Consider the following 18,331-nt stretch of genomic DNA (forward strand, 5'->3'; position numbering starts at 1 on the left):
AGACGTCATTAAGAAAAACAAGGATTTCAGTCAATCATGGCTAGTAGTTTGGTTTTATTTCCTTTTTTCTGGTAATATCTCATCTGATATTTATTTACATACTGCCTCAGACGCACATGCATGTTGGTGGATAATGAGGTATTCAACATGGCTTAAAATCCACCCCCCTCCAAATTATTAAGCTATTTCAAAACAAGAAATAATGCTGAGAGAAAATTTGTATTAGCTTGATTGATTATCTTATTTTAATCCATATTAAAGCTTTAAGTCTCTAGGCGTGGCTCTTTACTTCTAACACCTCATAAATTATAGCTATAATGAAGCAGTCATTTATCCTGAGCTGATGATAAATGGCTTGCCCTAGGAGGAACTAAAGAATAGGCAAGTAGATCATTTTCATATTTGGTGAAAACAATATTAAGTACCCAGACCTCAGTGATTGCCCTAATAAATGAATAATCTGAGGTGAGGGGCTTGGCAGTCAGTGTAAAAAATAACCTGAGCTTTCTCTGTCATTTGTCAGGCTTTGCTATGACAGCATGCATTATGGGTAAATGAGCAATCAGCAAGAACTATGTTATGGCTGGGATGTTTTTGAGAAATTTATCATATGCATTGCTTGGTACCTTAAGACCTTAAGGCTTAATGGCTATAGTGCATGACTGCAAGTGAGCACAATTCCTATTTACCATGGTATGCTTCATTTGTGCTTCATCTTTCACCTTAAAGAAAGAAAAGGCCTTTCCCAAATGAGCTTCATTTGGCCTCGTTTTTAAAACTTTAAAGTCTATGTGAATGATGTTCTATCTCTATGTTGACAGACATCTGCTCATGGTAGATGGGCTTAGGGAGATTTTGGAGATCTGAATTCAAATAGAACTTCAGGGTCAGAAATTCATCAGTGTATGGGGATGTGAGATGCATTCCAGTGTGCCTGCCACCAAATGTGTTATGGAAAGTGGCATTACCTCTTGATAATACTACTAAATATTTAATGGCATTTTAGAGTTAAATGAGTTTTTCCACCCTCCCCTAACCCACCAAACAGTTGATCTCTTTGATTTATTACTGAATCAGAAAGAACCAAGAGTGGTTGAGATATAAATGCCTCATTGGAATTTTGCAATGTGTTATGACAATATCTGACTCATTAGGGTTTGCTGCCATGTGTAGTAAAAAAATGGAACCAGTATCTGAACTGCTCTTCCCAGGCCGGAGATCTCTCATCCACCACTCCTGTCTCCCTACAGTGAAATATTTGATGAAGGAAAATGTGGCTTTATCAGCAATCTCTGCATCCATAATATCCAGAATTTACAGGTGACTTTGAAGTTAGGTGCACATCAAATTCAAATTATGGTATTACTTAGTTGGATACATTTGTTTGTTGTTTACTCTGACATCATTTTGCTCCTGTGTAAAATGGTGAAAATACTATCTTGAAGGGTTGCTGTGTGGAGTAAATGAGATAATATGTAGGAGGTGCTCATCATATGATAGACAGCCTATAAATATTCAGTTAGTTTCATGTCATTTTAACCCTAGTCAGGAACATGAGCACTTTCAATGTTCCAAATATACATGGCATTTTAAAAGATACTGCATCAAGCCCAGTTGCCTTTTACATTAGAGCAAGATGCCAGTGGGACAAATTCAATTAAGTAAAAACATTTGTTGAATGTCTACTGTGAATCAGGTTCCAATGATGACCTAAATATTATTTTGTCATTGGTCACCAGGACCCTTGTAATAACCTCTGATCCCGCCCCGCACCCCCTTCCCCCAGCTTTCATCTAAGAACTTTTCAGTTATCTTTCCAAAATGTAGATCTGATCATGTCATGACTCCTAGCTGCCAAATTATTTAGCATCACAAAAGAAGGGTTTCCATAATAAGATTCAGACCTACCATTTCAGCTTCATATCTTGCATCCTCTATAATGCCTGTATTCTAGCTATACAGAACTACTTACTGGTCCTTTGATATATAAATCACATGCACACTTATCTTAGCTTAGAATGTACTCATTCAGCTCTTTCAGCTGCTATGGCATGGCCAGATCTTCATGTAAGATATATTATTCAAAATTTCAGCTCTGGTATGTAACCTTCCCCAGATTTCCAGGTTGAAATGGTTTTTTCCTTTTAGGTGTTCCCTGAGTACTTTGTGGTGATAGCTCACTCATCATTTTGTGCAGCAAGCATCTGTTTCTGTGCTGTTTCCCTATGAGTTCCTTGAGGATAAGGACAGTGTCTACTTCATCATTTTACTCTCAAATATGAACATGGTGCTTGGACTGTTGTAGATGTCTTAGAGAGGCTTTATAAACAGAGAACCAATGAGAAAGATGTTCTGCTTGTCTTGCAATACTCCAAACTGAAAGTCAGGGAAATTCTCAGCAGGGGAGATAGTAGGAAACACAAATTCCTTTTTGTGTTCTTAATCTACAGATCCCCACCTATTCCCTTCCCCAGTGAAAACTCACAAAATGCTTGATTTGACTGGTCTTCTTCTGGAAATTGGAAATTGAATGAGAGGGTGAGTTTTCACAAGGGCAATATGGAGGAGGGTGCAGGTGGACAGGAGAACTCTAGAGGCTGGATGGCAGAGGGTGCCAAGAAGACCTAATTCTTTGGGTGCCTGGATGGCTCAGTTGGGTAAGCGTCCAACTTCGGCTCAGGTCATGATTTTGCGGTCTGTGAGTTCAAGCCCCACGTTGGGCTCTGTGCTGACAGCTCAGAGCCTGGAGCCTGTTTTGGATTCTGTGTTTCCCTCTCTCTCTCTCTGCCCCTCCCCCACTCGTGCTCTGTCTGTCTCTCTCAAAAATAAATAAACATTACAAAAAAATTTAAAGAAGACTTAATTCTTCTACTCCTGAGACTTGGTAGACATCTCTGTGAGGGCTCTGGACTGTCACAGGTAAAGAAACTGAATGGTTCAAGGTAATTTCACTTGGATCTCAGGGGGTGAGGAGCCCTCCAACCAAATTCCAAGTTCTAGGTAAAATGAGGGAGCTGGGTTCTAAGTTTTTAAAATATGAGGGCCCCTTTTCATTACATGAAAACTTTATAGACCTTTAAGTATTCATTGATTGATAAAAACATACTGTAAGATATCTACTAGGAATTTAAGACACTTTAAATTAATTTTGCAGTTAACTGACCACAACAGCATGTAGGGTGAGTGTCCTTCAGTGTGAGCCACTTTGATCGGCAGGTGGATAGTAGTACCATGTAGTATCCAAGAGCCTAGGCTTTTGAATCAGCCAGATTTGGATTCAAATTCTGATTCTGACACCATATGTATGACCACAGGCAACTCTCTTGGTCTTAATTTCCTCATCTGCAAAGCAGAGGTGGTAATATCGACCTCATAGTGGATGGTGGTATAGGACTTAAGATAATGAAGATAAATATAAAGCACAGCAACCATAACCGGTGCCCACTTTATAAAAATTATCAAGAATGAGAAAGGTGGTCTAGCAAGTTCTGGGATATGAATTCAGAGCAAGGTGACTGTCTAGGGTAGGTCAGCATTATTTGCGTAGAGGAGGAGGGTGTCACAGAAATTTGGTGGGAGCCATATTGGCGTCTGTGAGGCGAAGGACAGGCTGTGATGGAAGCATCTGGGAAAGACCTTAAGGTATCTTCCTTGATGTGAGAACTGAGAATCTTCATAGGATTTCAGAGTGAGGTTGATGTGATTAAAATGATGCTTCAGGAAGTGTTAAACGGATGTGAAAGTAGACTGGGTCAGAGAGCCTGGGGCAAGGGAGAAGTTAAATATGCTCCCAAAGTCATGAGCTATCAGCACAAATGAGTCCTGTGATGCAATTATGGGCAAACCTATAAAAAGGTGAGTGTGGGGATGAAATTTGGAGATTCTCTATTCAGTGAGATTTAGTTTTAGTTTTAATTTTTTATTTTTAAAAATATTTTTAAGTTTATTTACTTACTTTTGAGAGAGAGAGAGAGAGAGAGAGCGCGAGCACACGAGTGAGGTGGGGAGGGGCAGAGAGAGAGGGAGGGCAAGAGAGAACCCAAGCAGGCTCTGTGCCGTTAGCATGCAGCCTGACATGCGTCTATATCTCATGAACCATGAGATCATGACCTGAGCCGAAACCAAGAGTTGGACGCTTATCGGACTGAGCCACCCAGATGTCCCTTCAGTAAGATTTGTGAATGGAAAGGGCTCTCTTTCCATAAGAAAGAGGAGAAGCTGGGCTAAATATAGAGTGCTGAGAGTCCTCTTCTGTCTTCAGAGAGAGCTGAATTCTTCTGAGCAGCTGGACCCCTCACTCTGCCTCCAAGGGGAGGATTGCAGATAGAGACACCTGTTGGGTTTCCCTATGAGCAGGGCAAGGTACGGATCCAGCATCGTAGGTAGGGGAACAGTGATTGGGGAAGAGGTTCATTTTCTTCCCAAAGAATATGGAGAGGAGACAACCTAGTCAAATAGGAGAATGAAGAAGAAAGAGAAAGTCATTGGCTTGGATGGGATGGAGGCTGTTGTAAAACCAAAGAAGGGCCTTACGCAGAATGATGGGAACAGAAATCAGGTTTTAGCCTTTACTATTTGAGGGCAGATAGAGGAAGTGTTCTGGTTTTCTTTTGTTTGTTTATTTCCTTCTCTGGGTCTCAACATTGTGGTTGGCAGTTAAGGTGGGCAAAATATTACAATATGAGCATGACTGCTTAAAGCAAATCAATTGCTTGGATTATAATATTAATTTTGGGGGCAGATTGGGGCTATGCTTTTTCCTCCTTCCCTTCCTGCCATGGAAAGTAGTGCAGTGCCTTGTGCATAATAGGTATTCAATAAATATTTGACAACCACATGAGTGTGATGAAAGGATCTAATATGGGAAGCATGAATGGAACCTTCGATGTTGGCTGTTTGGAAGAGAGTCAAGGAGCTTTCTCACAGGGAAGAAACTGGGTAGAATTTCCATTTGCAATTTATTCTTTTCCATGGGACACCAGGAGATTTCAAAGCAGATGGGGAGGAGAGAAATCCCAGTTCTGGTAAGCACTTTCAAGTATTATGAATAGAAAAAAAAATCTTCACAAACTTATTGTGAATAGTTGTTTCTCTGACACTGTGGGGAATGCGTTCTGTCTCAAGTTTCATTCATTAAATTTGACAGATAGTAATTGAGCACTTACTGAATGCAAGGTACTGGAGTAGGTTCTACAGGAGTGTTGAAAAGAATACAGACCTCCATTCAAATAACTACAGTATGGAAATATCTACTCCAAATAAAGGTATGACTCCATTTGACTAATTCTATATTCAGGATCAAAAGTGGCAAATGGAAAAAACTGCAAAAGCCTCATATTAGTGGTTTTTCCAAGGTTGTGGGGCTCCATAGGTCCTGGAATGGAAGAGAGACCATTAAAAAATGGCCCCATACCTTTAGCTGCAATAATCTCACTTTTAGGAAACTCTTGATATTTGTTCTGACTGATCTTTCTTCTTTGACTAACATCGCTGGTCACTGCCTTCTTGCCTCTACAATCTCCTTAATATATGATTCCTGAACATGAAACATCTGAAACTTCCCTTTGCTGGTAGGGAAGACATAAAATGAGCATTCCTACCTAATTGGGTTGCTTACCTGCCTATACTACAGATTTTTATATCTTGTTACCAACTTGCTTATATCCTTTGTGCTTGCTGGAAAACAAAAGCAGAAGATTCAATTACTCTGATTTATAATTTAATGGCATGTAGAAGTTACTCTTAAGAAGTATAACTGAGATGAAAAATCTTCAAAGCATCTTTTATTCCTGTTATTTCCATCTGCCCAAAGTCTTAAGCATATCTGATATACTTTCAGACAAATCCATTGGAACAATTTATTTTATATGAAAGTATTTCTACATAGAAATATCTGCCTAATAAAACATCTCAAATTTACTAAGTATACACAACATGAACACTGTTCTGTCTCCTATAGGATTTTCTTTTTTCTTTTCTTTTTTTTTTTTTTTTTTGAGAGACAGAATTCTTGGGTTTGGGGAAATGGGTAGGTTCTTACTAACACATGTCAGCGAACGTGCTAACGTTTGTCTTGAATCAGAGTTTTAACAGTAAGGGTAAATTAAAACATTCTACCATAGACACCAGAAGTATTGCTCAATGATAGATTTTATTATCATGTACAATGTTTCACTTGTTACACAATCTTTGTCACGCAGCATAGGAAGGTGAACAGATTTGTCACACTCCTTTAGAGATGAAGATTCTGTACAATGTAGGGATGACTGGAATCTGTCCTAGGGCGCTGTGGGGCCTGTCACTCTGCCCTCGCCACCAGGCTAAGCTGCTCTGCCAGTTGGTTTACGAGCCGGTGGCACCACTTCCAGGCTCCTGTGTGTGAGTCAGGCCACACAGGCAGGCCCCAGTCGGGTTAGACTCATGGTCATCTGTGTTCTTTTTGCCCATACAGTCTCTGCTGCCCCAAGTTATGTAAACTATTGGGGAAATTCCTTGTGCACCAAAGGCATAGTCAGCTCCACACAGAGAGTCATCTGGCCTGTGTGCTTTTAAAGGGATGGAATTTGCTCAATGATCCTGGCATTACATCCTTGGCAGACCACCTAGTGTGAATTTCTCTACAAATCTAGAAGTGATTACTTGACCTTTAGGTCTGGGGTGAGCTGTCCAAACTGGCAGAGAGAAGGGGCTAGATTGTTTCATTTCTCATCTCCCTCTTCTAACTGCCCTAGTCTGAAGGGGGAAACAAAAGTGGTTTTTCCCTCCAAAGCTTTGGAGGGCGTGCCATTCATCCCTGAAGAGAGGAACAACAGTAAGAGGGCTCCGTTGCATTGTGGGAATTGTGTCTTGCCATAAAATAATCCAGACCTTGTCACTCACTCAGTAGTAAGCTATCTGGGGTGTCATCTCCTCCATGCCTTCCTCCCACCCGACACCATGCGAATGCCTTAAACGATAGCAGGTTTCCATCTTCCTTCAAGGAAGGAATCCTTTGCTCCTTTGTTCCTTCAATCCTTTGCTCATTTGGTTTCCCTGCATGGACTGCTTCTATCTCCACCTGGCAAATCACACCCGGCTTTCAAGGCTTGCTCCATGAAGCCTTCTTGTCCTCAGCGTGGACCTCGGTCCCTCTGCTGTGATTGACGTATCTATTAAAGCATTCAGCATTTGAGCAGGAAGTCTTCCCCACAGAATTGCGAACTATCTAAGGTCAAGGATTGTTTTCTTAAATAGGACGCTTTTATTATGTAACACTTGATACACCAAAAAAAGGTGTATACAACATAATATGTGTCACATATGCACAAGTAATCAAGTATAAAAATAACAGTAACACCTGTAAACTTACTACCTAAACTAATTAAGAAGTGGCACAGGACCATTTTATCGTAACTCCTCATGTGCATCTTCCCTTCGCTGCCTCACTCTCAACTATTCTTCTGAACATTACTGTTATCATTCCCTACTGCAAAATGGTTTTACTGCTTGTGTATGTTACATTACCAAAGAATAAATTGTGTGGCTTTGCTTGCTTTTGAGTTAAACAAATAATCTCTGGGTCTTGCTTTTCTTTTTGCAATATTTTGTTTCCAAGATTTATCTATGTTGCTCATTTTCATGTTGTACACCATTTTATGACATGACTGTACCACAATTTACTTATTCATTCTCTTATGGATGGGCTTTTGGATTTTCAGGGTTTTGATAGAAGCAGTGCTGATGTGAACAGTCTCAAACATGCCTTCCAGTATGTGTATGCAAGAGTTTCTCAGTACATGTTTAGGAATGGAATGCTATGTCAAGGGAGATAGCACAAGACAGTACAATATATTTTTTAAGGTAGTTGTGCCAATTTACACACACACCAGTAATGTGCAAGAGCTCCTGCTTTCTTTACATATTTTTTCATCACTTGATATTACCTTATTTGCCAACCTAGGAAATAGGAAATATGAAATACTATCTTATTATTGCCTTATTTTGTATTTTCCTGATAACTAAAGAGATTATGATTTCTTTTCACATATATATGGGCCTCTTGTGTTTCCTATTTAGTGATATCTTAGCCCACGGCTATGGACTATATTTCCATTGGGCTTTTGTTTAGTGTTTTTATTTTAGAATTTTTTTTAATATTATAGATACTAATCCTTGGTTAATTATATAATTTTCAAATACCTTCCCCCTAGTATGTAGCTTTTCTTTTCCTTTCTTTTCTTTCCTTTTCTTTTCTTTCCTTATGCTATCTTTATATCAATGGAAAACTGACTTAAAGGTACTTTTAATGTAGTTGGTTTTATCAGTCTTTGCTTTTATGCCTAGTAATTTGTATGTCTTGTTTGACATTGTTTTTCATTTATATTTTAATCTCTGCCCCTAGCACCCAACTAGATTGAAGTTCACACTAAATTTTGGCTGAAAAAAAAAAAGAATTTGTAAATAATATGAACAGAGGAGTAATAAAAATTTAACTTGATTTGCCAAGCACAAATGGTCTTTAATTACTGGATCAAACTCTGCATATTGGAACAAGAAAAGCAGACAATATCTGAAACATCTCTTCTCCATACGCTGGTTGTGGCTAGCCTTACAGGGACTAGTGCCCCATCCATATCCCCTCACCATTTCTATGCATGCCAACCGTGACTTCCAAATGGTTTGCCTGAATCTGCTGGGTCTGAGCATGGGCAGGTCAGAAGTTCAAGAAATTATGTCCTCTGAGATCAGCTCTCAGTGAATGACTGATGAGAATTGGTGAATAAAACCCCCAGCTCCCTCACTTCGGCAGTGCTGATCTGCACTGTTTTCCTCAGTTCCCAGTGGTAACTCACTTGATAACACACCCTTTATTGACTTCCAGCTCTTCTCTATCTCACCTCTTACCTGTGTTTCCTGAAACTGTCTCTGACATAAACTACTTCTTCGCAGATCTCTGTCTCAGGATTTTTGGTGCAATTAGGAATGTGTAAATGTCAACTTCTAACTCAGGAATTGAAACACTGATAATTTAGGATTGGTTGAATGTATCTTTTTGAAACTGTTCTTACTGGTACCCTATATTTGGGAAGCCATTACAAGGTGAAGTGCAGAGTAAGTGGGTATATAGCTTAGGAATTAAGTGTGTGGGCTCTGAAGCTAGATTCTGTGGGTTTAAATCATGGCTTTTTCATCACTGATCGCTTACCTCTGCCTCTGTTTTACTATCTGTAAAATGGGGATAAACAGTAATATCTACCTCATCAGCTATTATGAAGGTTAAATACGTCGATGTAAGCAAAGTGATAAAACTAGTGTTTGGCTCATGGTAAATGCTCAACAAATATTCGAAATCATTTGTGTTATGTATCTTCCTGAAGCTAATGAGTAATACATCACTTGGTACATTTTAAGAAGATGACCCGGTTATGCATTTCTTGTCACTCTATGTATGACATTGCAATTAGGCTCTGCTGAAATCTTAGGAAGTCTGGTCTAATGATTAAAAAAAAAAAGATATTTCAATTGTTTTTAGAAAAAAAGTTCCAATCTCATGAGTGTTGAACTCTACTCTGAAATTATAATGGATCTCCTTTTAGTGCCTGGGGAGAAGGAAACATGCCAAATGAAAACAGATTTCTCTGTAAATCTATACTTTTCATTTTCCTTTAACTCAAGAATACCTTTACTTTTATTTGCTGGGGGTTGTGGGGGGAGAAGAGGGAATCATATAAAGAAGGTTTTTGTCCCCAGGAATAACATTCCAGAAAGCTTGATTCTGTTAAATGGATAGAGTTGTAATTTGAATCTGTGCGGTTACCAAAGAAGGTACGTCCATGAGCATTTTGTTCCCTAATCTTTGATATTCTATCAGTGGATCTGACATGAGTTTCCTAAACGTTTCTCTTCCTATGACTAATAATTGCAAAGAAGTTAGTATTTGGATGTCACCCATAACCTTTAATAGTATGACTTCCTGTATAGAAAGTAAGCTTTATAAGAGACCCAATTTCATAGATTGAGTCTGCGTTAACCAAGATACTTTCCTTGTATTTAAAACTATTTGAAACAGAGCTTGGTTTAATGGCAAGAGACCTGGATTTGAAGCCAGAAAACCTGGCATTGTCTGCCCCTTAATTAGATTTGTGATATTGGGAAAAGTTATTTTAATATTATAAGCTTTGGTTTCCTCACCTGGAAGATGGGGAAAATCATGAAATCCAGTTCAAAGAGTTGTATAAATGGTAAAGTGGAATACGAAAACTGGTTCTTCAGGAGGTTTTATTTTACTCACAGAACTTGTAAATTATTCTAAAATTTCATTTGCTGCAGAAAAATAATTTTATGTATTTTTTCCTTTATCTTCTCTAATGGTCCAGAAAGATAGTTACGCTTAAAAATATTCTTTCTAATGAATAATAAAATAATCTTCTTATGTAGTTCAAACTCAAGTATTTCAGTTGAACTGATTTGGGCTGTCTAGTCAAAACATAAAAGTTTATTGAGCATAAAGAATTTCTGAAAATTCTTGATATATCTTATCCACAATAATATTTGTTTTCCAGTGTAATTTATTTATACAATTCAGTCAGTCAACACATAGTTATTGGGTCCCAACTATGTGTTAGTCACAGTATTAGGCACTGAAAAGTGGTTGAAAGAGAAGATTTTTGTGTGTGGCTATATGGTATTGATGTCCAAAGAGAGAACTGTAATTTCAGCAATACTTTTTGCTAATCTAAATCACATCAAAGAAACTGGCATGTAGCAAAGCGATTTAGCTAGAATTTCTTTTTCTTTTTTTCTTTTTTTTTTTTGCATCACAGAGGCAGAACCAATTGCAAAATATGAGCACAATGCAATATTTTTTCCTCAGCTATGTAAACAAGAACATGCATACAAATAAGGGCTATGGATCTTCTTACCATATTCAAAAATAGCCAGCCGTAGTCTGTTCCTTATGTCAACACATTGCGAAAGATAATTGAAATTCCAGCAAGTGCCTATGTTATTAACAGTGGAGTTGATGCCGTTATAATCTTGTAAACATCCAGACAAATACAGCCAGATATATTGAAGAATGATTAAGTGTTGTAACCTACTGTAGTACTTAATAATGTTACCGTTTTGGTCCATTATTGGAATATTGTATCTGCCTGAATTAATGTTTATAATGGTGCTTTACTGCTATTGTCTGCTTGTTTTTATTCTGATTTATGTGGTTAGCAGACTGAATACAATTTACGTTGAATCTGTTCGAGAAATGCAGTTTAGCAGAGGCACAAGTCCTTCTGAATAAACTTTGAATGGAGATACTAAAGATATAAAAGACAATGGTTTTGGCTCTCCAATTGTCTCTTGCAAGAAAACGTGTATTTTAAAAGGAAACATGGGTGCACAGGAAGATAAATAGACACATAATCCAGAGGCCAGTTGCTGGCAGAATTTCTTAGTTTGATGTGACTCACTCTTTGACAGTTCTCCTAAGGTAGGTTATTTTGGAGAAAACATATGTTTCCATTTTCTCTCCCTCTGCTTCCCTTTGAGTCCCCAGGCTCCACTAGGGTCACAGAAACATTAAGGCTTTTGTCACTGTGATTAATAGCTCTTAAGATCATCTTTAATTCACTCACTAATGACTGAGGGTCTTTCTGCTCTCCAAGTAATCGGGTGATGTATGAGCCGATAGCACACCTTGTGCCAGAGGTGAAAACCATTCAGGCAATGCAAATATTGTCACGGGAACAAATGTTTTCCCTGTTAATAAAAATTAATGAATTCTACCCAGGAGCTAGTTAAGGAAGCTGTGGCAAAGGAGATCCAAGCACAAATAACTTCTTACTGCTAAGAGTCCCTTACATCTCCTTCCCTGATATTGAAAAAGACAGTAATTGCTGCATTATCTGTACCTTTCTGTAAGAGATGAAACGATGACAAAGTAATTTAATTATAGAAATGCATTATGTTGCTTCTAAATTAATTCTTCTGGTTCTTGAGGATATTTAAAATTGTGAACTTCGGCATCTTATTTGTTTTAAGCTTGGTTAAAGTGCAGGCTTCTAGCGCTGTGCTAGCCTAATGAATACATTCCTCTCTTCATAGCCTAGTTAAAACCAAGAATTATAGTGGTCAGGGTTTATAACTATAAAATGATGTAATGAAGTTTAAATTTGAAAAACTCCTTGTAACACATCATAAAAGATTGATGAAACAGACTGGAGATTAATAAGTGGTTTGAATAGTTTTGAGAGCAAAAACAAGAAAAACACATTTGTTAACTCTGTCCTTATATAGTTATTGAATTCCTTAAAAATAAAAACATCTCCTCTCTTAAAAATTTGCCTCACGTCATTAAAGATTTTCCCATAATATATCTACCTGAACTCTCAGTTCATTCTGTAAGAAAATTAATGTACAATATTCTGAGAAGGTGTGCCTACTCTTTATGGGTTGAAACTTGGTATAGGGCAAAATCTGTTGTCTTTTTGTTTCATTTTGATAGTCCATGATCCTTTCTTCTAATGACCAAAATCCATTGTCTCAATGGAATAAATATGTCTGAAATAGCTCCCAGTCCTTCCCCTATCATTTACATCTTAGAACAAGAAAACAGTAAACTTTTAAAAGACATTATTTTACCTCTCCACAGTGCTTATCTACAAAGGAACATATTACTGAGGGGAAAAAAAGCTCGACTTGTTACTATTATTTCTGGTAGGCACCCAAGGAGAGTAGCTAATTTGTTCTTCATCAATGCCAAGGACAAATTAAAAAAAAAAAACCTAACTGAATTATGCATTTAAATTTTCTTGCTTCGAAAGTGTGCTTCTTTCCCTCAGAATGTTCAAATGAAAATATCAAAATTTTAACTGTATATTTTGTACATTACCTCAGAATCTATGACATTTAAATGAACTGAACTCTGAAAATATTAAAGGACAAATGATGTTAGTTATTTAAATGCACTGGATTTTAAAAATATTAAAGGACATCTAAAATTAAATATTAGTTAAATTTTGGAGCCAAAGAATGGGTATAACTGAAGAGGATATCCTTGCCACCCTCCTCATTATTAATAATAAACCCATTTTTTTTCCCCCAAAATGAATTCATAACTTAGAAGTGGGATTTTTCTCTAGATTGGCTTTTCTCCAAATGCGGTCTTTGGATCACCAGATCAGATCGCTTGGGGGGTCTCACCCATGGTCACAGTGAGCCTCTGGGGATGGGGTCTGTGTATTTATATTTTTAACAAGCTCCCCAGATGATTCTTACAGAAAGGTTAAGAACTACCGATCACAGTGTTATTGGGAGAAATTTCATCATGACAACATTGGTTGTAATTATATAGACTCTTGTTTTTTCATTCACATAAAATGAATTTTCCACAATCGGGTTTCACTGTTTCTATAAACTTTTATATCTTACCCTTGATTTTAAAAGAAAAACGTTGAGTTTACACAGCTTCAGTACATACCTGGTGGGTAAAGGTTTCGGGCAAGTGCGGACAACAAGGAAATCAAATATGAGCTTTTTTTGCCCAGAGAAGTTCTAATCACATAGTAAACAGTTAGAATTTACACGGGTCTTTATTTAATTAAGCCTGAGAACCACTATTTAGTTGCAGCTGGAGCAGAATCTTGGCACAGAATAGAACAATCTAGTATAGCCTTTAACCTTTCCCCTTTTAACTGTGCTTATAAGAATGTGTGTGTTTCTTTAAGAAGGTGCTCCATATCTTGAAGCACTCTTTGTAGTCTTTGATATAAGGGTCACCTCACTGTGCACACAATTTAAAATTCAATAGTGTAGAAAATGGATGCTATAGATGCAGAGTTTAACTAAACTTTTTGTAATCTGTAAGGTTGAAATAATTTATCCATATGATGAACTTTCATGTTTTAAAGTTTTTCTGGTAATTTTTAATGAAGAATGTGTGTGTGTGTGTGTGTGTGTGTGTGTGTGTGACTGTGGCACGTGCTTTGCTGTTCCATAGATCTTTTTCTACTCCCACGCTTCCTTGTTGAATATGCTTAAGTAACTTTTGAGATCAGCTGTGGCTAAATAAAATAATGAGAACAAAAGAATAACAAAAGAAAAGTGGTGCTATCACCCTTATTCATGCCAATGTGGCAGAGTTAAATAGGATCCACACCAGATCTCAAACCCTTGGCCCCCTGAGTCACATGTGACTTGCAAGTAAATATAGGCTAGGTTAACACAATGTGTAAATCAAACAAACAAACTGGGAAGCCTCACACAAATAGCCAAATTTCTGGTTTCTTTTGAAACATCAGACTGTCTGGCTACACCAGGCCAGTTTTCTACATGACAACAGTCAGCCATTGCTGAATAGCAGCTGCCTCCCTTAGATGAGGTGTGACCTCTCCAGTCCCCCTGTCCTTACCATCTCCTATTGCCTTACACCCCATTTACCTTTTATGCTTGACCCTTGTAGGCATTTATATATGTAGGCACTAATCCATACTAATGAACAGAGAACCCCAGATTATAGGATAATCTGAAAATCTCAAAACCATGTCTATCTGGCTTTAGGATTTGTGGTAGATGATTCTACCTAATTATATTTACCTTGGCAAATATTGAAATTAGTGTGTGCACTTGTGAGTCTAATCAGATGAGTAAATCAGGAAGTCTGGGAGTTACAAATTAGAGAAGTCAACGTGAGTTTAAAATTGGAAATGTAGACTTTTTTTGTCCTGCATCTGGTTGTAAAGACCTTTATTTCTTCTGTATGGATCTTTGAGTCCTATAATTCTGGAAAGCACGGGTCTTCATAATGTTCTACTAGCAATGGTAAAGCAGTGGGCAGTGACAGCTTTAGGAAATAATTATCGAGACATCTATGCAAGGTATTGCAGCCTTTTAGTAACCACAGGAAGTTTCCAGTATCCCTGACACAAGCCTAAGTTTCCAAGGCAGACAGATCCCTGCCCCTCCCTTCCTACCCCTCCTACTTGAAGAAAGGCCACGAGTTCAGATTCTTCCACTAGCTAATAATTTTGGATTTGTCTAACTCTGCTTTAAGTCCTTTGGTGTAGTCCGACCCTGCTTCTTTCAGAGGACAAATCTTATCTTTTTATTAGCAAACAGGATGGCTTAGATATGACTTTATGGGACATTTGCTGGAGCATAATTTAATATGACTCATTTCCCCTTATATGTAAAGACAGTGACTGAAACAGACAAGGGGAAAACAAAACCCAAAAATGTTGGAAACTTGCACTAGAAAATGTGTAAAACTCTGTTGGAGCCCAGGGATTTATTTAGAATGACTTGGCATTCTTCGCTTGGATGTCTAAATAGGCCTTGTGATACCATGTTTGGCCTCACTTTGAACCTAGTGTAATAAAGAAGGAAATGAAAGCAAAGGTAAACTTAAAGTATTGTTTTACTCTAAATGCTTTCAGTAAAGGGTCTTGTTATCTAATGATTGGTACTAGATGGCTAGTATAAATCGTACAGTCTGTTCTTTGCACTCGTGGCTAAAGGAGGCAAAGGCAAAGGAAATCAATTGGAACTAGCAGGTAACAAATGACCAGTCTTAGGCAAACATAGCAGGTGGAGAAAATAGACTTGTGGACAAAGATTACTAGGAAATAGGGAGTGAGGACTTTTTCTTCTCTTTCAAAATCCAGTGCAATTACACAAAGTGACTAATCGCACAGTTATGAAAGACAGGACTGTTTTATCTCCTACCACTATGGACCTATAGCTTGAGCGCTCCTAGTGTTTCAAGGGTCTACTCAAAATATATGAGACTTGAAGAAAGTATTGGCTTCAAAAGATGAATGAAAATGGTAAAATAAAAATAACTATACGTTTATCAAGGCAGTGCCATGTTGGCCAGCCAACTACAATTCAACTCATTAAGGGTTGTGTTTGTAGGACACTGAACATGGGATGTGAGTACATTTTAATTTTTGATGTAATACAGGATGCAGCTTTCAAAATTAAGTAGCCGGGACAGGCAAAAATCTTAAAATGGCCCTGATGAAGGATTGCATTTTATAGCTATATAACATTTTTTGCCAGAGGCCATCCAGAATATTGGAAATGAGGATTTATTGAAAAACAAATTACTTTTAGCTAGTTTCATGAATGGGATGCACTTATTGTTCAAAGGAGGATCTTGCTGGAACAGCCATCAATGGACTTCCATTTCTGATTTTTTTAAAACTCGTGCCATTCTTACTTATTTTTCCAGGCTTTTTTTTTTCTTTCATAGTAAGTGCCCTTTTGAAGTCTGCAAGGCACCAGTTAAACTGCATCTCTGAATTTCGAGCTGCAAGAGGGACAGTGGGACTCTGCAACATCCAGACCATCTAACTGTGCATTTCCTTGTGTCATTCCTCTGACTTTGTTTGTGAGGAGTTTTCATGTGCATGATCTTATTTGACCTTCACAACAATCCACTGATATAGAGAAATGTTGGTGTCGCTGGCTTTATTTGAGCAAAAATGACAAGGAGACCGAAAGGCACAGTGACACAGTGTAGCTTATGCAACTTTTGTATGTGGAAGGACCTAGAGCCCAAATCATATAGTGCCAAATCCATTCAACCTGTTAACTAAAACATTCATCTACTTTTCTATTATCTGATAGAAAACAAGTTTATCCATCCATGCAGCAAATATTTGTTGAACATGTGCTATATGCTGGATACTGTGCTAGGCTGAGTTTGTGATGAAGAATAAGATAGATACACTCCCTCCCTTTTGGAGCTTAATTCAATTTTGAATTCACTGCTTAGACTAAATTGGGTCAATGTGATCTATTATTTTTACTAAAAAATTATTTTTATAATGGAAATGGAATTTTTTCAGTATCACTCCTAAGAGCCCTAAGACAGATGGATGGTGCGTGCGCGCGCGCACACACACACACACACACACACACACACACACACACACAGTGGTTTGATAGGAGTCCTGATTGACTCCTTAGCAGTTTTGGGATCTTATAGCTGAAATATCAGGAAAAGCTAATATAGCAAATTTGATCAAGCATTTTGATTTGTCATTTTGGCTATTATTAACTGGCAGTCACTTACAGAAGAGATTTTAGAGTCATAGAAATCTGTACTTACAAAGGGCTTTCTTTATAGTTGACTTCAGTGTCTCATTTTACAGACATACCTTTCAGATGTCTTCTTTTTTTTTTTTTTAAGTTTCTTTATTTTGAGAGAAATGGAGAGAGAGAGAGAGAGAGAGAGAACAGGGGAGGGGCAGAGAGAGAGGAAGACAGGGAGAGAATCCCAAGCAGGCTCTGCACTGTTAGTGCAGCTCCTGATGCAGGACTCAAACCCACAAACCATGAGATCATGACCTGAGCTGAAACCAAGAGTCGGATGCTTAACCGACTGAGCCACCCAGGGGCCCCTCTCAGATGTCTTTAGTTGGTTGACATTAATTATACTCTGTCTGTTGTTTATACCACACACTTCAATTTTTGGCTTTGTGTTTTAGTTATCCAATTGTTTGGCTCCTCCCCTACACTGTGAGCTTCTTGAAAGCGGGATCTCTCTTCATTTTTCTTGCATCTTCTTTTTACCTTTATCCTCTCCCAGTACCTGGCCTCTAGCCTTCCAGGCGGTGGCAGGGTGAAACGTTGGACCCAGCGCTGGTTTCTGCCTTTGATCCCAATGCCTTTTCATGCAAAATCACTCGCTGCTTTAGTTTGTTGGTATAAAAAAAGTAGATAAAAGCCTTAAGAGTTTTGTTTGTAAAGAAATAATGCAAGCTAAAAAAATATTTTGCAAACACAAAAAACTGCAGTATAGCTATTACCACTTCATTGGTATATTCTCCAAAATTCTGAGATTTGTGTACTAATTTGCTAAGGCTGCCATACTAAAGCACCACAGACTGAGTGGCTCACCAACAGAAATCTATTTTCTCACAGTTCTGAAGGCTAAAAGTCCAGGATCAAGGTGCCAACAGATTTGATTACTTCTGAGGGCCTCTCTCATTGGCTTGCAGATATATGTTCACCTTCTTGTTGTGTCCTCGGGTAGTCTTTCCATAGTGCATGCTTACTTTCTGTGCCCTAATCTTCTCTTCTTATAAAGACATTGGATTAGTGCCCACTTCAATGACCTCATTTGGAACTTAATTACCTCTTTAAAGATCCTATTGTCCAAATACAGTCGCATCCTAAGGTACTGGGGGTGTACACAATTCCGCACATAACGATTTGATTCACCTCTTCATTGATTTCTTTCTGTCTTTAGTTGCTACTGCAGGTACATTTCTTCCTTCCTTCCTTCCTTCCTTCCTTCCTTCCTTCCTTCCTTCCTTCCTTCCTAATGATTTTTTAAAATTTGAGTCAAGTT

At 38.0% G+C, this 18,331-nt stretch overlaps 1 protein-coding gene across 10 annotated transcripts in view; it reads left to right on the forward strand.

The window, feature by feature from the left end:
- The window catches only part of MECOM (MDS1 and EVI1 complex locus), a 555,921-nt gene that overhangs the window by 211,985 nt on the left and 325,605 nt on the right, over positions 1-18,331 (forward strand). The gene's annotated exons all lie outside the window — the stretch shown is intronic.

The sequence above is a fragment of the Acinonyx jubatus genome, chromosome C2, assembly GCF_027475565.1.
Source record: "Acinonyx jubatus isolate Ajub_Pintada_27869175 chromosome C2, VMU_Ajub_asm_v1.0, whole genome shotgun sequence".
NCBI classification, from domain to species: Eukaryota; Metazoa; Chordata; class Mammalia; order Carnivora; family Felidae; genus Acinonyx; species Acinonyx jubatus.